Source organism: Bos indicus, chromosome 5 (genome assembly GCF_029378745.1).
Source record: "Bos indicus isolate NIAB-ARS_2022 breed Sahiwal x Tharparkar chromosome 5, NIAB-ARS_B.indTharparkar_mat_pri_1.0, whole genome shotgun sequence".
NCBI lineage: Eukaryota > Metazoa > Chordata > Mammalia > Artiodactyla > Bovidae > Bos > Bos indicus.
Window position 1 is genome coordinate 23,248,550 of NC_091764.1, and position 22,273 is coordinate 23,270,822.

The 22,273-nt window shown below is 39.3% G+C and overlaps 1 long non-coding RNA gene across 2 annotated transcripts in view; it reads right to left on the reverse strand.

Moving 5' to 3' along the window:
- The window catches only part of LOC139182952 (uncharacterized), a 232,703-nt gene that overhangs the window by 202,186 nt on the left and 8,244 nt on the right, over positions 1 to 22,273 (reverse strand). For both annotated transcript variants that reach the window (XR_011566452.1, XR_011566453.1), the window contains exon 2: positions 14,805 to 15,987. This is a non-coding gene — a long non-coding RNA (uncharacterized lncRNA). The remainder of the gene's footprint in view (positions 1 to 14,804; positions 15,988 to 22,273) is intronic.

Here is a 22,273-nt window from a genome sequence, read left to right on the forward strand (position 1 = left end):
ATATGAAAATGCCTGGGGTTTAGTTAATCGTCATGTTCCAATGTTGGCTTATTTGTGGTGACAAATAAGTGAGATGCACGTAAGGGATACAGGGGAATGCTCCATGCCATCTTGCAACTTTCCTATAAATCTGAAATTATCCTAAGATTAAAGGGTTATTTTAATTGTTTTTTTAGAAAGAAAAGAGTATTGGTGATAGATTTACAAACAGTCTTCAGAACAGTATCATTTAAAATGGCAATGGCCAGAGCAGCACTGCATTTCTGGGGCTGGTTGTATTTCTCAGCAGACAAGATTATTACTAATGAGAATCACAATGACTAATACTGTTGAGCAGTCATCACTCCAGCCTCCATCCAAAGGATGCCACACACATGCCTGCATGTCATCTTCAAGACAACGCTGATAAATTAAGCAGGTGCTATTATTATCCCAAATCTACAGGTGAGAAAAACACTTAGGGCAGTGCCCAGGATTTCTGGTAGGCACTATTTTTTATTAAATTATAGAAGCTAAGAAATCAGGTCAGCTTGTGAGCAACAGAGTAACTCTAAGTGTGTGAGTAGCTCAGTCGTGTCCTACTCTTTGTGACCCCATGGACTGTAGCCCCCCAGGCTCCTCTGTCCATGGAATTCTCCAGGTGAGAATACGAGAGTGCGTTGCCATTCCCTTCTCCAGGGGCTCTTTCCGACCCAGGGATGGAACCCATATCTCCCGAATTGTAGGCAGATTCTTTACTGTCTGAGCCACCAGGGAAGTTCACTCAAACCAAACCCTAAAAGGTTTCCCTTTACTAACTCTATGACTTGGGCAAGTTTGAAAATCAAACCAAAGCTAATCCAGGGGAGTGAATTTTAAAGTTTGTTGAGAGTTGCATCATATCAACTTAAGTTTCAAAACAGTTAATGGCTTATTAAGTATTTCAAAATCAATGAGCTGAATTTAATTAAATGATTTGAAGATACCCAGGCTGTGTAGTGCTTTTATTGAGGTCAATAAAAGGGAGCTAAAAATTACCTTTCTCAAGAATCTTGAAATAAGAACCAAGTAAGGGCAAGCAGAGACAATAAGGAGACAGTCAGCCCCTAGGATCAATGGGACCCACTAGGAAAAGAGTTTCCAGATCTCCCTTGGAGGGTCAAATGACCACAGCTCACTGGACCAGGCAGATTCCCCTAGTGAGAAGCATTCCCTGAGAGGGGAAGCTGGAAGAGCAAATTAGGAAGACAGCATTCCGATGATTGACATGAAAATGACTGGGGGGAGAAGGTGGACGGCTGGTCAGCAGCCCTTGCTCATCCACATTCAGTTCAGCCCCACACACCTCCATTTAGCATTTTCTTAGTGTTGGGGATGATGATAAGCTCTGGGAAGCATGCAAAGGTGAAAAAAATAAAACAATGCCTATCCTCCTGAGTTTACACCTGGCAATGTGTTTCACCAGAAGAAAACCCAGCAACCATGTGGCACAGGGAATTCAAACCCTGAGTTTGAATCTTCACTCCACTCCTCACTTGGTGCCTGGCCCGAGTTGTAGGCTCTCTCTGGACCTTCATAAGAATAATGGTGACTAATATTTGCCTGGGAAGATCGTTGTAAGGATGGAAAATGAGGTAAGTGTCTATAACAAATGTCTGACACAGAAAGTGAAGAGGAGTCCGTGATAAATCCATGTTGCTTTCCTTTACTTACCCCCAGCAAGAAATAGAAATCTCTTACTTACACCCTTAGTCTCCCACATCTTCATTTCAAACTAGACCTTGACCTCAACTATTACAGCAAAAGGGAGGTCACAGCAGAAAAGTTAAGAAGCAAATTTTTCCCTTCAGAAACCACGGAAGCCCAAGTCCAAAGAGTATAAAGACAACTTGGCATGTATAAAGTATAAAGACAACTTTCAGGATGGACATTAGAGGGACTTCCCTGGTGTTTCAGTGGCTAAGATTCGGTGCTCGCAAGGCAGGGAGCCCAAGTTCAATCCCTGGTCAGGAACTAGATCTCACAAGCCGCAAAGAAGAGTTCATGTGCCTCAACTAAAGATCCCAAGCACCACAACTAAGACCAAGTGTAGCCAAATAAATGAAACGTTTTTTAAAAAGAAGAAGAGTGGACTTTAGAACCTGACCACATTCTTGTTATCCACCTGCCCCCAACCTAGGGATAAAGATGGCAGTGCTGTAAAACAGAGCACACTTGTTGACAGAAAGCTGCTTAGAACCTGAAAAAGGAGATGCCCTTTTCTAATCCATCAGCCCAGATCTGGAGCCACTTCTAATTTGCACAAGAAATTAGGCCAGCAGCAGCTTTGTCCTTCCCCACCCCTGTGCTTAAAATGTGACACTGTTGCACTTCTAGCCCCAGTTTGAGAAAACAACAAAATCCTAAACCTGTAGTCACATAACTTATTCATTTATTCAGCAAGTATTTACTCAGCCCCTACTGTGTGCTCTGGAACATTTTCTACTCCTTGCATCCCCTGGGCTGCCTTTAATCTCTCTGTTCCATCTCTATGTGCCCTGCAAGCCTCTAGTCTACAATCTATTTACTGTTTCTTAGCCAGCATCCACCTCCTGACAAGTGGGTCTGCCATCCTTTTCCTCCAGGATAGAACATTTTTCTATACTTCCCTGTCCCCCAGGCTTTACCTCTTTCTTCATGGCTTAATTCGAAACCCTTCATCCTTTTAGGGCTCAGTTCCTCTTGCTTCCTTTCCCTCATTTCCCATATTCTATCACCAATATATGATCTCAACTCCTCACACAACAGCCTCTGGAGAGAATAAAGGAGGTTGAAAGAAAGTAATTCATTTGCTGTGGTTACCCAATTCATGAGTAGTTCAATTCAACAAATTGTGTACAAATAGTAATGGTAATGACAATACCATTATAATACTCACTTGAAACTGAGATGAGAGAAGGGTCACAGTTATTGATAGAGGACAAGTCTAAGGATTGACCATGGGAGTGAGTGTCATGAGGTGGGGTTAGGGCAGGGTCATGGGAGGAGAGAATCCCACCCACCCCCAAAAAATAAGAAAAGATTTGAAAAAATAACCCATGAGGTTAAAACAGCCATCAGGAAGTTTGACAGGAGTGATGTGGGAAAGCGGGATCTGGAGCCACATGCTTAAGGAAGGAAAGTGTATGTGTGAAGAAGGACATGGCAAAAGACAACCAAGTGGGAAACAGACGAATGGCTTGAGAGCTAGTGAGGAGAGCTGAGGGTGGGGTTGGAAATGGTCTGGAAGTAGTCCTGAGAATACCTCTGGTCTTAATCTGTTTAGGCTGCTATCACAAAACTGCCAGAGCCTGGGTGGCTTATAACAAAATTTGTTTCTCACAGTTCTAGAGTCTGAAAGTCCAAGATCCAGGAATCAGTGGATTTGGTGTCAGGTGAGAACTAGCTTCCTGGTTCATGGATGGCTATCTTCTCCTGTGTCCTCTTAAGGTGGAAGGGACAGAGGGAACTCTCTGGGGTCTCTTTTATAAGGGCACTAATCTCATCCATAAGGGCTCCACCCTTATGACCTAATCACCTCCCAAAGGCCCTAATACCATCACACTGGGGATTAGGTATTAATGTTAATTTGTGGGGGTCACATTCAGTCCACTGTATGTACCCTGCTTGTAGGCTCAAGTGAAAAGGCGCAGGACCCTGTGGTCCCTCCCTATCAAGGTCTTCCACCTGCCTTTTGTCTGTGGAAAAACTTCAGTCAAAGAATAAATTTAATCAGAGAAATGAGAAAATGCAGAAGCAAAGAAAAATAGTCCAATAAGACTAAATAATAATAGTTTAGTCAGTAAGCAAAGTCCTTCTCTAAAGGAACCTTTAGTTCCTTCTCAAGGGCTATAGATAATATTCTGAGCCATATCCTGTGAGCTGTCTTATAGATACTGAAACTCCAACCAGGCAGAAGAAGTTAACTACACAATGACCAGACTGTTGTACTTAGTCATTCAAACATGTCTGGCTCTTTGAAGCCCCATGGACTGCAGCCAGCCAGGCTCCTCTGTCAATGGAGAGTCTCCAGGCAAGAAAACTGGAGTGGGTTGCCTTGCCTCCTCCAGGGAATCTTCCCAACTCAGGGATCAAACCCATGTCTCCTGCATTGCAGGCAGATTCTTTACTGACTAAGTTACCAGGGAAGCCCAAGAATACTGGAGTTGGTAGCCTACCCCTTCTCCAGGGGATCTTCCTGATCTAGGAATTAAACTGGGGTCTCCTGCATTGCAGGTGGATTCTTCACCAGCTGAGCTACCAGGGAAGAAGATCAGACTGTAGCCATGACATAAACTGCCACAATTCCGAGAACTGGCCTCAAATAAATGGAAACAAACTGGCCTTGGAACTGAAGATTAACTGCACATAAAACAATCAAGGTGTCACTGGTCAGACCACCAATGACCAGTTTCAAGATGACTGTCAGAGCTGACTGTGATGTTTCTGCATGTAGCCCCTTCCCTCTTGACCACTGATTGTCAGTGGGGAGAGTCAACCTTTGGACAGGGCCTGCCCTCCTCTACCCAGTTGCCAGCATCCACAGTAAAGCAAGCTTTCCTTTCCACCAACCTTGCCTCTTTATTAGTTTTTGAGTGGTGAGTAGCCAGACCCCACTTTTAGTTACACAAGGAGTGCTGGAGAGAAAACGGCCAACACCTGCAAAAGAACCAGTGTCCTGGGGAGAACCAGATCTCCAGTGTAGCAAGAAGGTGAAGAGAATATTCAGAGAAGTGAGGTATAGAGGGGATGTTGTGAGGCTACCATGGAAGGATTTCAAAAGTTGAGGAGGAGTGAGATATAGAGTCAGAAAAGGGATAATGAGGCCATGTGGAGATCAGAGTCCGAAGGATGAGATGACTTGGGAAATCGGGGCTGACATAAATGGAGAGGAAGGCAAGGTGGGTCAGTGCAGGACCCCAGGCAGATAGTAGTGGCACAGCTGTAGGTGGCGGGAGCCAGTGGGTGAGGGTTGGCCTGGAGCACTCAGAGTTCTTGCCCATTGCAAATTTACAATCTCTTGGAGGAAACCCATGTAAAGTGACAGAACAGTGCACCCCGGATTACCTTTGGGATTCAAAAACTGTGGAAGCCTATAGGAAGGTCACCCAACTCAAATAAGGAGAGCCAAGGAAAACTGAGGGGGGGCAGGGAGGGAAAGAGAGAGAGAATAGAAATAGAACTCCATGAAATTACTGACACTACCAGAAAATAATTGAGATACTTCTCCTACAGCAATGAATCTTTGTACTACACATGATCTTAGCCAAAAGGCCAAGTAGATATGAAGTGAGTCTTTGTACAAATGAACCATAAACTTTAAAAGTTGTGCAATACTTTATATTCACATTATTTAAATAGCCTTTGATGTTGCCAGAGTGAAATTTATTGCCTTTGGCTAGAGAACTTTTCAAGATTTACACAGCAAAGGGTGAGTATAATACAGTCTTTAATATAAGTTGTAAAATTCTAAATAGATATAAATTAGAGATTGAGTGTAAAACAATAGAAAACATTTTAAAAGCTAAGAGTTTAATACAACCCTCTCTATTACTTGAAATGTCTAAAATTATCTCTGGTATTTAGGGTGATGGTTATAAACAATCATATTGATGGCAACTTCCTCAACTCCCCTATCTAAATTAGCTGTCCTCTTTCTATGTCAACATTTGTTGAGTGCTTAAATGTACCTTCTGTAATCCTCATAACAACCTGAAAGATAATAATTTCCATTTTTAGATAAAATAACCTGCCGTGTTCCACAGCTAGTGAACAGCTAAAGCAAATTCACAACTGTCTGTTAACACCCCTGCCTCTTCCCTTACACTGTGATGCAGTAACATTTTCAAGATTTTTTAATTGCAAAAAGCTATTCATGTTGTCCACACTAGTCAGTGATCCACTAACCACTTTCAGAAGTCTCAAGGAAAAATACTATTGATTAGATCCAAGAAGCTTTTTATATGACTGTTAATACATAAAGCAGAATAAAATATAATGGTAAGAATCTCCCTCTCAGGAACTCTGCAGATCACTGGCTAGTTTAATGAAGTGAATCTGGTTGGGTTCAGTAGAAGGAACACACTGGAGATAGGCTGACAAGGCTGGCCAGCAAGAAAACCCTAATGGGAACACTCATAACACCATATCTAGAGAGCTGGTGTTGAAAATAGACTTAGTCTACAAAGCATCCTCGTAAAACAAACAAACGAATAAAAAAGGTATCTGTCAGCCCATAAAGATGGGTTGCTAGTCTAATGTAGAACATTTATTCATCCTAAAATAAACCCATGAGATTATGTTTTATAAAGACAAAAAGTTTCAATCAGGGGTGACTGGAGACAGTGATGTATCAATCTTCATCAGCATCTATAAAGTTCAGACAAAATATTTGCAAAGCCCTAATTCATGTCAGATGATAAACCCCAAGGTTTTGTGCAACACAGTTTAAACAATTAAAATTATGTATTACTATCCTTTGCATGGCTGTTCACTTATTTAAATAATTCCCTCTATGGGGGCATTTATTTAGTTTCTATTTTTCTTCAATGTATACAGTGTTATAATCAATGCCCTTTTACATTACATACGTTTTGGCATAATTCTTTGTTTCTTTAGAATAAATTCCTAGAAATCTGGGTCAAAGCACAGACACTGTTTTGAAGCTTTTGATAGATAGATATTGCCAAAATGTCCTCTAAATATTCAAATACACAATGTTCAGATTTCTAGCTCAATGAAAGTTTCTAGGATTCTTCTAAGGAAGATATTAGATCCAGAATCATGGGTTTGAGCCCTATCTTTACTGTTTGAGCTGTGTCACCTGAGTCAAATTACTCAATTCTACTGTTTCTGTTTCTTGATCTATAAATTGGTTGTGTGTGTGCACGCACATGCTCAGTTGTGCCCAACTCTTTGCGACCCCATGGACTATAGCCCACCAGACTCCCCTATCCATGGAATTTTCCAGGCAAGAATAGTGGAGCAGGTTGCCATTTCCTCTTCCAGGGGATCTCCCCCACCCAAGGATTGAATCTCTTACGTCTCCTGCACTGGCACGCAGATTCTTTATCACTGCGCCACCTAGGAAGTCCATCTGAGAAACTTGGTTATAATATCAGTATTCAACTCATAGAGTTCCTTTATTGTTGTTCAGTTGCTAAGTCATGTCCGACTCTTTGCAGCTCCATCGACTGCAGCATGCCAGGCTCCTCTGTCCTCCACTATCTCCTGGAGTTTGCTCAAATTCGTATCCATTGAGTCAACCACACTATCTAACCACCTCATCCTCTGCTGCCCCCTTCTCCTTTTGCTTCACTCTTTCCCAGCATCAGGATCTTTTCCAATGAGTAAGCTCTTTGAATCAGGTGGCCAAAGTACTGACGCTTCAGCTTCAGAGTCAGTCCTTCCAACTAATAATCAGGGTTGATTTCCTTTAGGAATGCCTGGTTTGATCTCCTTGCTGTCCAAGGGGCTCTCAAGAGTCTTCTCCAGCACCATAGTTCAAAAGCATCAATTCTTTGGCACTCAGCCTTCTTTATGGTCCAACTCTCACAGCCAAACATGACTACTAGAAAAACCATAGCTTTGATGATATGGACCCCTTTGACAGCAAAGTATTTGCTATCTTGGTTTGTCATAGCTTTGCTTCCAAATAGCAAGCATCTTTTAATTTCAAGAATTAAATAAATCAATGTCTGTAAATCGCTTAGAACCAGGCCTAGTAAGAAGCCTTGCATAAGTGATTGCTATTATAATTATCCTTGGATCTTTTATTTTTCTACTTCAAAACCAATTTTTAAAAAAGAATTAAGGGAATATGAATTTGCCTTTTTTTCACTTTTCCCAAATTAAAATATTTTTTAAAACCCAGTACATAAACAGCACTTCATAGAAAATATTATATTTTAATAACACTAAAATTTAGGAAGAACACAATGTCAGAATAAATGACTTTTATTCTTACATTTAACTTTAAGATGAAATTTTTATTTATACTTGTTTTTCTCATTTCTTCATGGAGCAGTGAATACGTTATTTGTTCACTGTGTTTGAGAACCACTGGACAGCAATATTTTCCAAAACCCCTACATTTCTATTTTTTTACTAATTCATAGGTAAAGGTTTTAAACTTAAAAAAAAATGAATTATAGGTTTAAACAGTAGCTTTTGTGAACTATGCAAATAGAAGATAGTAGAATCATAAGGTCAGCTTTCTGACTTTGCAAGATACAAATAATAGAGGAAAAAACATTATTTTTATATGGTTGTAAGAGAAAATAAAAGTGAAGCTTAAACCCATTCTTTGGCCATGAAGCTTGACACTGCTACTTCTATTGTGAGAGGAATTCCTATAAAGTTCTTGAAGTAGAAATGAAATTTCTGAGCACCTAAGAGCCAAATCATTTGTGAAAGATCCAGACCTTGAATTAACTCCAAGCAAGACCTAGAAAGGAACACAGAATTCTTAGGGAAACCACATGAACTAATGGCAGCAAAGATATTAACCACCGATCTCTCCATCCATAATTGTCTCCATCTTGAAAACAATTTGTCTTGGATGAAGGATGCTATTGCATGATTTGTCAATCAGCTTTCCAAGTCACTCACTAATTGTCAGGTACATATTTACCAAAAAGCTAATGGTAACAACCAGCATTTGATGAGCACACACTAGGTGTCCTGCAGTGCTCCTGGCCTCCTCTCCTTTCATCATCACGGCTATTCTCTGTGACACGGCAATATTGTTCTCATTTCTATTTTAAAGGGGGCGGAACTGAAACTTGGAAGACATTAGAAACTTGGCTCAAAGTTTACACAGATGGAACCAGATCACAAACCGCGACAGCTAACTCCATGGTCTTACTCTTAACCGTTGTGCCACACTACCTTTCTAGATCCTATCTTATTGTTTTTAAATCTTAAGGGGAAAGACAATAATACTTCCTCATCTCACAAGAAGAGAAAGCATGCACCAGTCATAAATGAGCATCCTGGAAACAACCTGAACTCAGTAAATCTTCCGTCACAGGCCAGGCTCCCTACTTTGTTACCCTTGGCAGATACCAGCATTGGCGTTCTCAGTTCTCTCTTTTTAAAATGAGTGATGTCTGAACAAACAAGGAATTCATAGGGGCAAATGATTCAATCAATTTTTCTTTCCTTAAATTCAAAGTTGGCTCCTAGTTAACAATTTAGATGGGGGATAGTGTAGGAAAGGAAGAAGATGCTAAGATTCTTAAGTATTATTTTAGGAGATTGGCAATTATTTCATTTCTTTTATTAATTATACAGCTAGTAAGGCCATTGTTGCTGCTAAGTCACTTCAGTCGTGTCCGACTCTGTGCAATCCCATAGATGGCAGCCCACCAGGCTCCCCCATCCCTGGGATTCTCCAGGCAAGAACACTGGAGTGGGTTGCCATTTCCTTCTCCAAGTAAGGCCATAGACCCAATCAAAAAATAGACAGAAGACCTAGAAATACATTTCTCCAAAGAAGACATAGACGGCCAATAGGCATATGAAAAGATGCTCAACATCGCTAATTATTAGAGAAATGCAAATCAAAACTACAATGAGGTACCACCTCACACCCGTCAGAATGGCCATCATTAAAAAATCTACAAATAACAAATCCTGGAGAGGGTGTGGAGAAAAGGGAACTGTCCTACATTGTTGGGAATGTAGGCGCTATAAAAATGTAGGCACTATAAAAAACAGTATGAAGATTCCTCAAAAATCTAAAAATAGAGTTGCCATATGCTCCAACAATTCCTCTCCTGGGCATATATCCAGACAAAACTATAATTCAAAAAGATACATGCACTTCAATGTTCACAGCAGCACTATTTACAATAACCAAGACATGGAAGCAACCTAATGTTTATTAAAAGGTGAGTGGATAAAGAAGATGTGATATATATATATAACGGAATACTACTCAGCCATAAAAAAGAATGAAATGATGCCATTTACAGCAACATGGATGGACATAGAGATTACCACACTAAGTGAAGTAAGTTAGAAAGAGAAAGACAAATACCATATATCACTTACGTGTGGAATCTAAAATATGACACAAATGAACATATCTATGAAACAGAAACAGACTCACAGACATAGAGACTTGTGATTTCCAAGCGGGAGGGAGAGTGGGGGAAGGGTGGATTGGTAGTTTGGGACTATCAGATGCAAACTATTATATGTAGAATGGATAAACAACAAGGTCCTACCATATAGCACAGGATATATCCAATATGCTATAATAAACCATAATGGAAAAGAAATTTTTAATTTTAATTAAAAAAATAGTAAGGTCATCAGAATGACAGGCACACATGAAGAAGAAATTTATTTATGAATTATGGTACTGACAGCCAAGGACTGTGGAGGTTCTGAGATTATGCCCTACAAATTAACCTGTAAGCCTGCCATGGATTCATGAATGATGGTACAAACCATGATACTCCTGAGTAAGACACAAAAGAATTTACCACTCAGACCAATACCGCTAACCAAAGTATCAGCACATTCTTGCACTGGTTCCCAGAGTCTCAGAGTTCCACAGGATGACAGGAAAGGGGCCAGATACCATCTGCATAAGCACTGGTTTGCATGACAGGAGAGGAGCCCTGACTCTTTCATACCTTTCATTACATGTGTGTGCTCTGTCGTGTCAGACTCTTTCGCGACCCCATGGACTGTAGCCTGCCAGGCTCCTCTGTCCATGGGATTTCCCAGGCAAGAATACTCGAGTGGGTTGCCATTTCCTTCTCCGGGGGATCTTTCCGACACAGGAAGTGAACTCGTGTCTCCTGTATCCCCTGCATTACAGGAAGATTCTTTACCTCTTGAGCCATTGGAGCTTCTAGAATCTTTCATAATTGGCAGCAAATAAACATGTTCCATTGCTGCAGGAAGTAGTACTTCTATTTTTCAAGGCCATTTACTATACAAGTATCTTTGAAAAGAGGGGCTGGAACCAGTACAATCAATGCTTCTGCTCGCACGACATGGAGAAATGTGAGCGACCCATGGGAAACTATCACCCAACAACAACCATTCTGCTTGTTACAAAAGTACATGTTTGAAGGCTGTATCTTGTTTAGACTCAAGGACTTTTCTAAATGCTGCAACACTCAGAAATTATTTGCCAGGCTCCTGGACTATTCCTTTTTGAAAGGGTCTGTTTTGCCACTACACTTGTATTTTATGCAGATCCTAATGAGTCAATGGATTCTAGAAATAAAATGTTCACACAAATGCAGTGCGGAAACTAATCCAAAGCATTCCAAGTTAACATGGAATGTAAATGTACAGTGTAGGTGGTTATACCAAGAGGACTGTTGTATACAATTTTCAATAGCAAAATGATCTCAATAAACAGGGATGAGGCTCTTTTTTGGCCCCATGGTGTGGCTTGTGGGATCTTAGTTCCCTGACCAGAGACTGAACCTGTGCCCCTTGCACAGGAAACATGGAGTCGTAACTACTGGACTGCCAGGAAAGTTCCCGTGAGGCTTTTTTAAAAAGTATGATTCTTAAAGTTCAGATTGGGGCATATTGAATCCCCATCTACTCATTATCTCTTTTGAAAGATCAACTAAAAACAAAAGGAGTATCCTCTCTTAAGACCAGTTTTCTTATAAGAATCTAAAATTTTGAGCTATGATATATATTGCCTACTCTACCCTTTATATGAGCCAGAAATTAGACCTGCATTTTACAATCATTATGCATAATTATGAATAAGAACACTATAAACATATTGTTCCTTTATCATAGACCAAAGTTTCACAGACCAATCTCATAGATGAGATTGCACGTATTTGTCCAAGTGAATAAAATAAATATTCTTTTCTTGTATTGTATCGACAGTCTCATTTATTTATTCAAGTCACACCACACAGCATGCAGGATCTTATTCACCAACCAGGGATCAAACTCACATCCCCTGCACTGGCAATACAGAGTCTTAACCACTGGACTGCCAGGGAAGCCCCAATAATGATGATTCTTAATTGCACTCAAGTCAAACTAAATTTTGGGCAAAATACATTCATGTTAAAATGACATGGAAAGGCAGATGGTGGTTGTCAGTATCGGGCCATGGGGTGGGAGAGGTGAAGGTGGTCAAAGGGTGTAAAATTTCAGTCATGAGATAAATATATACATTACATTGGGATATAATGTACAGCATGGTGACTATAGTTAACAACACTGTTTTGCACATTTGAACGTTGCTAAGAGAGTGGATCTTAAAAGTTCTCCTTACAAGATAAAAATTATAACTGTTATTGTGGTAATCATTTTGCTATATACATATATCAAATCATTATGTTGTACACCTACAACTAACACAGTGTTATATGTTAGTTATATCTCAGTTTTTAAAAAAGAAAGAAATAGAATGTATAATGGTAATAATATACCAAAGCCTATCAGTCCCACTGGCATTTTTTCAGATTGACCACAATCCAGTAAAGGGCCTCACACATAGCTGAAGTGGATGGTTGTCAAACGAGGGAAAATATTGATATAAATGAACAAGCACTCCTCTCTGTCATTTATACCTTGCTTACTCCATTTCTTCCTAAGGAATATTGGTTTCTTTTCCTCTCACCCATCAACACGATCCTCACCCAGAAAACCGCACTAGTTCCTTCTTCCCAATGGCTCACATGATTGAGTCTCATAGAACCATCTTCCAGTACGTAAAAGCTTAGTATAATGAGTTTCAGAGATTTATATTTAGAACATTCCGTGTAAGTATTTCTTTTGCCTGCCGTAACTCTAGATAGCAGACCTGAATTACAAAAAGCAAAACAACCAATGAAGCTTGAAGGCAAACCATTCTGTTCCTCATATCTATAGGTTTATAGCTGAACTCCATGCAAGGCATTTTCATTGTCATTTCTCTAAGTTTTTTGAATGTTGTTCTAAGTCTTATACTTTCCCATTGATTCCCACATGCCAATGCCCCACATCATTCATAAAATGAAACAGTAGCAAAGATTTGCTGCTTCAAAATGAGGACATACTGACTTTTCCGCAAATTCATTTTATCCAGGTATAAATACCCAAATACTGACAAAGAAACATGGGAAAATGTGCCGTGATATAGAATTGCATCTCAAATATTGTTTTTTGATGATGTTTTTCTGGCAGAGTCCTATATAACTGTGTTTCTATAGTTTGGGATACACAGCCCTACAAAATGTGAAATAGAATTGTCTCCTAATTGCAATAAGGCCTGCCTTGGCAAATGGTCAGAAATAAACCCAAAACGTGACTGAAAGACAATTTTTTGATGTTTTAAGAAATGTAACATTCAATGGAATCAGAGGTTGGTCTCAAAAGAGATGTCATTCTCCTTCTTCGAGTCTCATAAAACACAAACACACACAAACATAAATATACACCCTGGAGAATACTTACCAAGAGCTAAGCTCTAAAATTAAAGAATCTATAGAAAATACAATGATGCACCTGAAAATATTGCTTCAGTATTTCAGTATTCAAAAGTTTTCATTCTCTCTTTTGTGTGAAATTCAATTACACAGAAAGAAAACAAATGGAGTAACCAATGAAAATGGCATATGGGATTTTTTTCAATTACTATAAACTGCACTCTAAAACAAAAAGACCATTTACATAGCAATTGCATCTAATGGTGTGCATTTTTCTCCTGTCAGGCTACCTTTGATTTTAAAAATACCTTCTTTGGAGCCTGAAAGCACTAAACCCAGTCATTAACTCCTTTATAACAACAAATTATTTCTCCCCGTAAATGCAAACAATAATAATCTTGCTCTAATCTTGACATTTCTGTCAAAAAAAAAAAAAACTTTTTAAAACTTTGACATTTTACTAAGAAAGACTCAGTAAGGTATTTACATCTTTCTAGAAATATTTCATCGAGCCCACTGTGAAGGATCTAAAACAGCAAAAAGGAAAAGTAGGAATCTTATTGCTTTAACTTAATGTATTGCTTTAGAATAAGAAAAAAGAAGCTACTCTTATGTACAAATGCAACACTGATAAAAATATCAAAGCATACATCTATAAGATTAATCTTCTAGAAAATTAAAATGCTAAAATTCTTCTTTAGATTCACTTAAATGGCAATATTTAAGAGATGACTCAAGAACAATTAAAATTTTGCTCCAGAAGATGAAAAAAACTAATTTAACACATTTAGATAGAAACTCTACATAACTCTCCATATAAATATATATAACTATATATGTAACTCTATATTCTATGTGAATAGAGTACATGCAACTGTAATGATATATTTATATAAGTAACTATGCATTATATAAGTAACTATATATTTATATAAGTATAGATAATATATAAGTATATATTCATAAAAGTATTTATATATATTTATATTATACATATAAATTAAATATATATCAGGGTTCAATCCCTGGGTTGGGAAGACCCGCTGGAGAAGGGAATACCCACTCCAGTATTCTGCCCTGGAGAATTCCATGGACTTTCCATGGGGTACCAAAGAGTCAGACACAACTGAGCGACTTTCACTTTCAAGAATATATATATGTATATATATTCACTGTCTAACTTATGTCATTTGAGCTTGAACTGGTAAGGTTATCAAAACACTTACCATAGATGCCCCCCCACCCAAAATTTCACATTTTAATAGGAAACATTCCTTTGAGTCAAAAAGAACTTAAATATCAATGACAAGCTAGTGGTGACATTTGAAACTCTTCTGCCACATGGAAAGCAGACTCTAGCACCCACCTTCTCCCACACCTCAATACAGTACTACGTACCTGCAAAAGTTCTGGAGTTCCACCCATATACACCTGACACAATGGGGCAGTCAGATAACAGATGTCACTACCTGCCAGTCCTCCTCCTGGAGATCATGCAGTGTGGTGCAAAGAGCAATGGGCTCTGGAGGCCACAAACCTGGAATCCAATCCTTTTGCTAATGTTGAATCTTGGACTGTTAGTTTAGTTTAGATGCACAGTCGTGTCTGACTCTTTGTGACCCCGTGAACCGCAGCACGCCAAGCCTCCTTGTCCATCACCAATACATCATCACCTTGTCCATCCCGGAGTTTACCCAAACTCATGCCCATTGAGTCAGTGATCCCATCCAGCCATCTCATCCTCTGTCGTCCCCTTCTCCTCCTGCCCCCAATCCCTCCCAGCATCACAGTCTTTTCCAATGAATCAACTCTTAGCATGATGTGGCCAAAGTATTGGAGTTTCAGCTTCCATCAGTCCTTCCAATGAACACCCAGGACTGATCTCCCTTAGGATGGACTGGTTGGATCTCCTTGCAGTCCAAGGGACTCTCAAGAGTCTTCTCCAACACCAGAGTTCAAAAGCATCAATTCTTCAGAGTTCAGCTTTCTTCCCAGTCCAACTCTCACATCCATACATGACCACTGGAAAAACCATAGCCTTGCCTAGACGGACCTTTGTTGGCAAAGTAATGTCTCTGCTTTTTAATATGCTGTCTGGGTTGGTCATAACTTTCCTTCCAAGGAATAAGCATCTTTTAATTTCATGGCTGGAGTCGCCATCTGCAGTGATTTTGGAGCCCCCAAAAATAAAGTCAGCCACTGTTTTTACTGTTTCCCCATCTATTTCCCATGAAGTGATGGGACTGGATGCCATGATCTTAGTTTTCTGAATGTTAAGCTTTAAGCCAACTTTTTCACTCTCCTCTTTCACTTTCATCAAGAGGCTCTTTAGTTCCTCTTCACTTTCTGCCATAAGGGTGGTGTCATCTGCATATCTGAGGTTACTGATATTTCTCCCAGCAATCTTGATTCCAGCTTTTGCTTCCTCCAGCCCAGCATTTCTCATGATGTACTCTGCACATAAGTTAAGTAAGCAGGGTAACAATATACAGCCTTGACATACTCCTTTACCTATTTGGAACCAGTCTGTTGTTCTTAGATACCACCAATTCAAGAGGCTGGGTTAGTTAGAAAGAAGAACCTGCAAAGGAGTAGAGAAAGATTTCTATTAATATAACCTTCCAGATAGAGTGAGGGAATCAGACTTATTTTATATTTGATAATATGAATAACCAATCTAAAAGTATCAAATATAAATTAGAATAGAATGATGAATGATAAAGTGATGTTTATTCGGTTTGATTCTATACATTCCTGATTGTGTTGATTGTGGTGATGATGATAGAAAATAATAGAAATTACCATATCCTGTGTATTTCCTATGTGTCAGGAAATGATTTAAGTGCTTAGTATTTACCTTTCACAACAACCCATGAAATAGACAGTATTACACCCCACTTTAAAAATGAGCAAATGTAGAAACTGAGAGGATAAGGAACTAGCTGAAGGTCACACAGATAGTAAGTGATGGAGCTGGGTTTCAGACCCAGAACTGCCTACAACTCCAGAAACTTCACTCTTTCTTACTGAGTATATGCTAACTGGATTTCTAAATGGCTCTGTGGACATTCCAAAAAACAAGAACTTAACAAAGTGCTATTAACTAATCTTTATTATCACATAAATATTACTAACATTACTATGAATGTGATAAATTTCTATATATATATTAAGAACTTGAGGTCTCAAAGTGACCTTTGAGGTAAATTTAATCAACCCTCAAATCTACAAACAAGGATCTGAGCTATCTCAAGTTTCATTGAACAATAACAAAACCACCAGTGGTTCTCATTAGTGCTAGACAAAGTGAAACTCTTTGTTTATATTTGTTGATAATGATGATAATTACAGTTTGAAATAAAATGACAATGCACTAACAGGATAGTATCTGCTTACTCTAGGATTTGACACAAAAGGTTGAAAAATTTTCAAACCTCATTAACTAACTTTGTTGCTGAACAGTATGACAACCTGGACAAAGGCTATTTGGCTCTCTCTTAATCATTCTGGAATTATCAAAGGTATGTCCTGGTTTAAATTATCCTTCAGTTCAGTTCAGTTCAGTCGCTCAGTCATGTCCGACTCTTTGTGACCCCATGAATCGCAGCAAGCCAGGTCTCCCTGTCCATCACCACCTCCTGGAGTTCACTCAGACTCATGTCCATCGAGTCAGTGATGCCATCCAGCCATCTCATCCTCTGTCGTCCCCTTCTCCTCCTGCTCCCCATCCCTCCCAGCATCAGAGTCTTTTCCAATGAGTCAATTCTTCGCATGAGGTGGCCAAAGTACTGGAGTTTCAGCTTTAGCATCAGTCCTTCCAAAGAACACTCAGGGCTGATCTCCTTTAGAATGGACTAGTTGGATCTCCTTGCAGTCCAAGGGACTCTCAAGAGTCTTCTCCAACACCACAGTTCAAAAGCATCAATTCTTCGGTGCTCAGCTTTCTTCCCAGTCCAACTCTCACATCCATACATGACCACTGGAAAAAACCATAGTCTTGACTAGAAGGACCTTTGTTGGCAAAGTAATGTCTCTGCTTTTGAATATGCTATCTAGGTTGGTCATAACTTTTCTTCCAAGGAGTAAGCATCCTTTAATTTCATGGCTGCAATCACCATCTGCAGTGATTTTGGAGCCCCAAAAAATAAAGTCTGACACTGTTTTCACTGTTTCCCCATCTATTTCTCATGAAGTGATTGGACCAGATGCCATGATCTTGGTTTTCTGAATGTTGAGCTTTAAGCCAACTTTTTTACTCTCCTCTTTCACTTTCATCAAGAGGCTTTTTAGTTCCCTTTCACTTAGTGGCTTTTTAAAATTATTATTGATTTGTTTTTTAATCCCTCCATCTTTAATAGGATCATTTTTTCCCATAACCAGTTTACTAGTTATTTGGAAAATGTATTTTTTAAGAAAAAATTTACTATCACTATAAAATGACAAAATTAAATTCTCAGAAGTTTTCAACCTCATTAATAATAATAAAAGACTAAAATGAGATACCATGTTTATGCTGTGAAATTGACAATGATAAGACTCCCCCCGCAAATTCTTTATGTTGGTCAGGGTGTGAGAAAACAAGTTTATGTGTTTTAATAATACTAGGAAATAAACTAAGGCAGTCTTTCTGGACTCCATTTGGCAATATTCCTTACAGTGTGTTTTTTCAAAAATATGTACTTTACACAATTCCACTTCTAGGAATGTGATCTCATGTTGCCTTGTGTGCAAAGTCTTGCTTATAGTGAGAGTAATATCTGGGGTGTTCATTATAGCAAGAAAGAAGGAAGGAGGGGAGGCAGAGAGGGAGGAAGAAAGGAAGGAAGAGAATTTAAAAAATCAAAATACTCATCAGTAGGAACTGCTTAAATAAATAAATATAGTGCAGTGCATTCATAAAAAATCAACATTATTTTTCTATTAAAAGTGATATTGTGGATAAATATTATTGAAATAGAAATGACTCACCTATGTTACTATTTTTAAAAAATTATAAAACTCAGTGTAACTGTATGCTTCCATTTATATGAATTTCAAGAACAGGCAAAACCAGTCTGTAGCAATAGATATCATAAGAGTGTTTGTCTAGGAAAGTGGAGAGCAGGTGAAGAAAGCAGACTTATTTGCAAAGAGGTAAGGGAACTTTCTGGATTGGTGGAAATGTTCCAACCTCGGAATATAGCTGGAGAGGGAGGAAAAGGAACAGGGTAAGTACATATGGCTAAAGACTCATCAAAAGGTATGATGATTTGGAGAGGACTTTTGGATGGTGGAATTATGTTTGTTTAGCTTCCTTTTTTCTTTTTTTTCCAAGCTTGTCAACCAGCATTTTAATAGTTAAAATAAACACAAATATACAAATGTATTCAAATAAGCATCAATGACCCTGAAAAGAGAAAGTATTAGTCGCCCAGGCATGTCTGACTCTTTGTGACCTTATAGACTCTAGCCTGCCATGCTCCTCTGTTCCTGGAATTCTCCAGGCAAGAATAGTAGAGTGGGGAGTCATTCCCTTCTCCAGGGGATCTTCTGTCACCCTTAACCCAGATATTCCTTCCCACCATCTCAACGGGTACTATGTAGATTACCCAAAGCATCAAGGAGCTACTTGAGGTTCGCAGAGCCCTAAGTTTCTGTGGAGGGATACCACTGAGTATACCTGCTGGGTGGAGGTCCTTCCTGGTTTGCACTCGCCAGTCATTTGTTTCATCTTCTATATAGCTTCACATGCCCAAGTCACATAAGAATTTGGTCATTTTGAGGCATGCTTTAAGTAGATCTTATTAATAGAACCCAAACTCCTCTTAGGTCCAGAGGAGAAACCTTCAAATTACTGAAGGCAATGCAAATGCTTTATGGCCCAGAGAAATTCTTTTGCAGGTGTCCTGCAAGCTCCTAAGTATGATTTTGCCATTAGTTCCAGCACCATGAACAGCTGAGCCTGAGCTCCACCCCCTCCAGTAGAGGGGCCTATTACAGACAAATTAGCCCATCTTTACCAGACGGGGAAGCCTTCTGTGCCAGATGTGTTCAAGGCCAAGGCTGAGTGTCTGCCACTTCTTGCTGGCAGACGTGTTCACATACAGCCCACAACTCTCAGCCTGGGCTGCTGGGTGGTTAACCATGCAGTCACAACTGCCTCCTAGCAATAATAGCACAAACAACCTTGGGGACAGGTGGAAGAGGGAGGGAATAGTCACAAGAAGATGAAACGTGATTGCATTCCTCCTCCTTAAAACCTCTACAGGATGCATACAAATTGAGAACTGAGGTATGTAGGGACAAGTGAGAATGGAAGTCTAGCGTCTCCTTGGGATACAGCCAAGGAAGATGGTGAACAGACAGAATTAAGAGAAGCTTGGGCTCAACAGTGTGGCTTGGATCTGGATCGGGATGTCCACAGGATCTATCTTACTAGCCTGCTAGACATCTTGCCCACAGGACCTTAGACTTACCTGGTCTCAAATTGAACATCCCTGCATTGCCTCTGCCCTGCTACTTCCTTTGCAAAGCCATCTCAGTGAATGATACCCCAATCTACCACTTTATCAGAGAAAGAACCTAGAAGCCATTTTAGACTTCCTCCCTCATCTTCCACACCTGATCAGTTACCAAGTCCTATAGATTCTATCTTCTAAATAATCTTTCTGACCAGCCTTTCCTTCCAGTTTGTGCCACCAGCTGTCACAAAACTTGTTCTCTAATGTATGCCTAACCTTATTAAATTACAAATTGGATCATGCCATTGTCCTAGTCCAGTCTTTCTGTGGCTCTCCATCATCTACCTGGAGGTTTCTTGAGACAATGCCTTCTGCTGCTGCTGCTAAGTCACTTCAGTCGTGTCTGACTCTGTGTGACCCCATAGACGGTAGCCCACCAGGCTCCTCACTGCCAGGTATTTAAATGTGCAAAGTTAATGATATGATATAGCCAAGCAGGAGGCAGTATGGACCTGGAAAAGACCTATCCCACTTAGAGGCATTCAAGCCTAAAGCTATTTTACAACAGCTGCGCTGGCCCAGTAAAACTCTTTCTGAGGTCATTTTGATAACTCCTGTCTATACAACAGAGTCCAAACTCCTTAAACTCCCTGCATTTAGCTCTGTGACGTAACTAGTATCTGCTTCTTCGGCCTTGTCTTCAGCTATTCTCAGCAAGTAGCTTTCATTTTCCTAAAGATTCTTTTGCACACAGCAGTGCCTTTGAACATGATCTTCCCTTAGCCTGGGCCCCTCTTCTTTATCTTGCCTGGAAACTCTCATTTTAAGACTTCTGCTGCTGGCCTTCTGGAGTCCCAGAGCGGGTAGTACTCTGGACATACATCTGTTATTGTTCTTCTTTCTCAACTTACAAATATTTATTTTTCTTCCCTACTAGACAGTACTTAGGGGACTCGTCTAAATTGCACAAATTATATGTTACAAAATAAACAGCAAAGGCAAAATTTTCTAGAGACAGTTTTCCTCCACAATATTTTAAAGGTTGAAAAAATATTGCTTGAATATCACAGAACACTTTATTTATTTATTTGGTGTTAATTTTGAGTATATTTAGAGAGTTAATGGAGAGTTTAAGGGGCTTCTGAATATGCACTTCTGAATATGACTTCAGTCTCCACCCACAAAACTTTATTGAATGTGATATTGCAACAATCTCTTTCTTAAACTTACTATTTTGTACCCAGGTATAGCCGATTAACAATGTTGTGATTGTTTCAGGTGGACAACAAAGGGACTCAGTCATACCATATACATGTATCCATTCTCCCCCAAACTCCCCCCCGCCCCCATCCAGACTGCCACATAACATTAGATATTGCAAAAATCTTATGCCAGAAAAGCTGCTTTAGGCCTTGATCAGTTTCACAAAATGTTAACAGGATAATATTAATTATTATTGTGAATTTTTAGTGTTCAAAAGAAAGAGAGGAAGAAAGAAACTGTTACAAGTTCCAGTGCCTTTTAAAAAGTCACTTGAAGAAATAAAAGGGAACTCAACTCCACTCCCACAACTGGGTCACAAGCTCCATTGGCAGAAGTAGTTGAGTGCTCAGTCACATGAAATAGTTCTATTTCTCAGAACTTGTCCAAAGGGACCTCTCCTGCCTGCAGAGATAGAAGTAAGGAAAAAAGAATCTGTCCTATACCTTTAAGTTTGACCTGCTTCATTTTTTTCCCTCCCTTCCTGCCCATTGATTTAAGTCATTGGAGAAACATGGAAATAAAATGGGAAGTTGGAAAGGAAAGATATAGTGAAGGATGAAGTGGGGGGCAGTAATGGGGTCTTTCGAGGTATCCATGCCTGCAGTGGCTGAGGTTAAATGAAGTCTATCACAAAGCTACAGTAACCTCGCCACTTCCTACCTTGCACATAACAGACTGAGCTCTAGCACTGACTTAAAGGTGAATGGTCTGGAGTGAACTCATTCATTCATTGTTCACCAAATCCTCCCAGAATTCTTTTTTAATAATTATTGTTAAGATTATACATGATTTTATTCTTATTAACCAATGTGAAAGTGATTAAGATTTGGCTGGGAAAAAAATACAAAGGCATTCTATTCTAATATAAACATGCTAATGCAAGAAAATTGGGAAAATATAGAAAAGCATGCAGGAAAAAAACCCACCTATACTCAAGGATCTGTATATAATTATGACTGTATTATATGTACTTCTTACACTTTAACTTTGTTACAAGTTCTTGCCTTGTTTTTAGAAACTACTTAGTCTTTTAAAAAATAGTTACATAGTAAATTTTGAAGTGGCTATTGTAATTTATACAACCATTTATAGACATTTGTTTTTTTCAAAGATTCTGGAATAGCAATATGGATTTAACCCTTTTAAAAGCTCTCAGTACCAGCA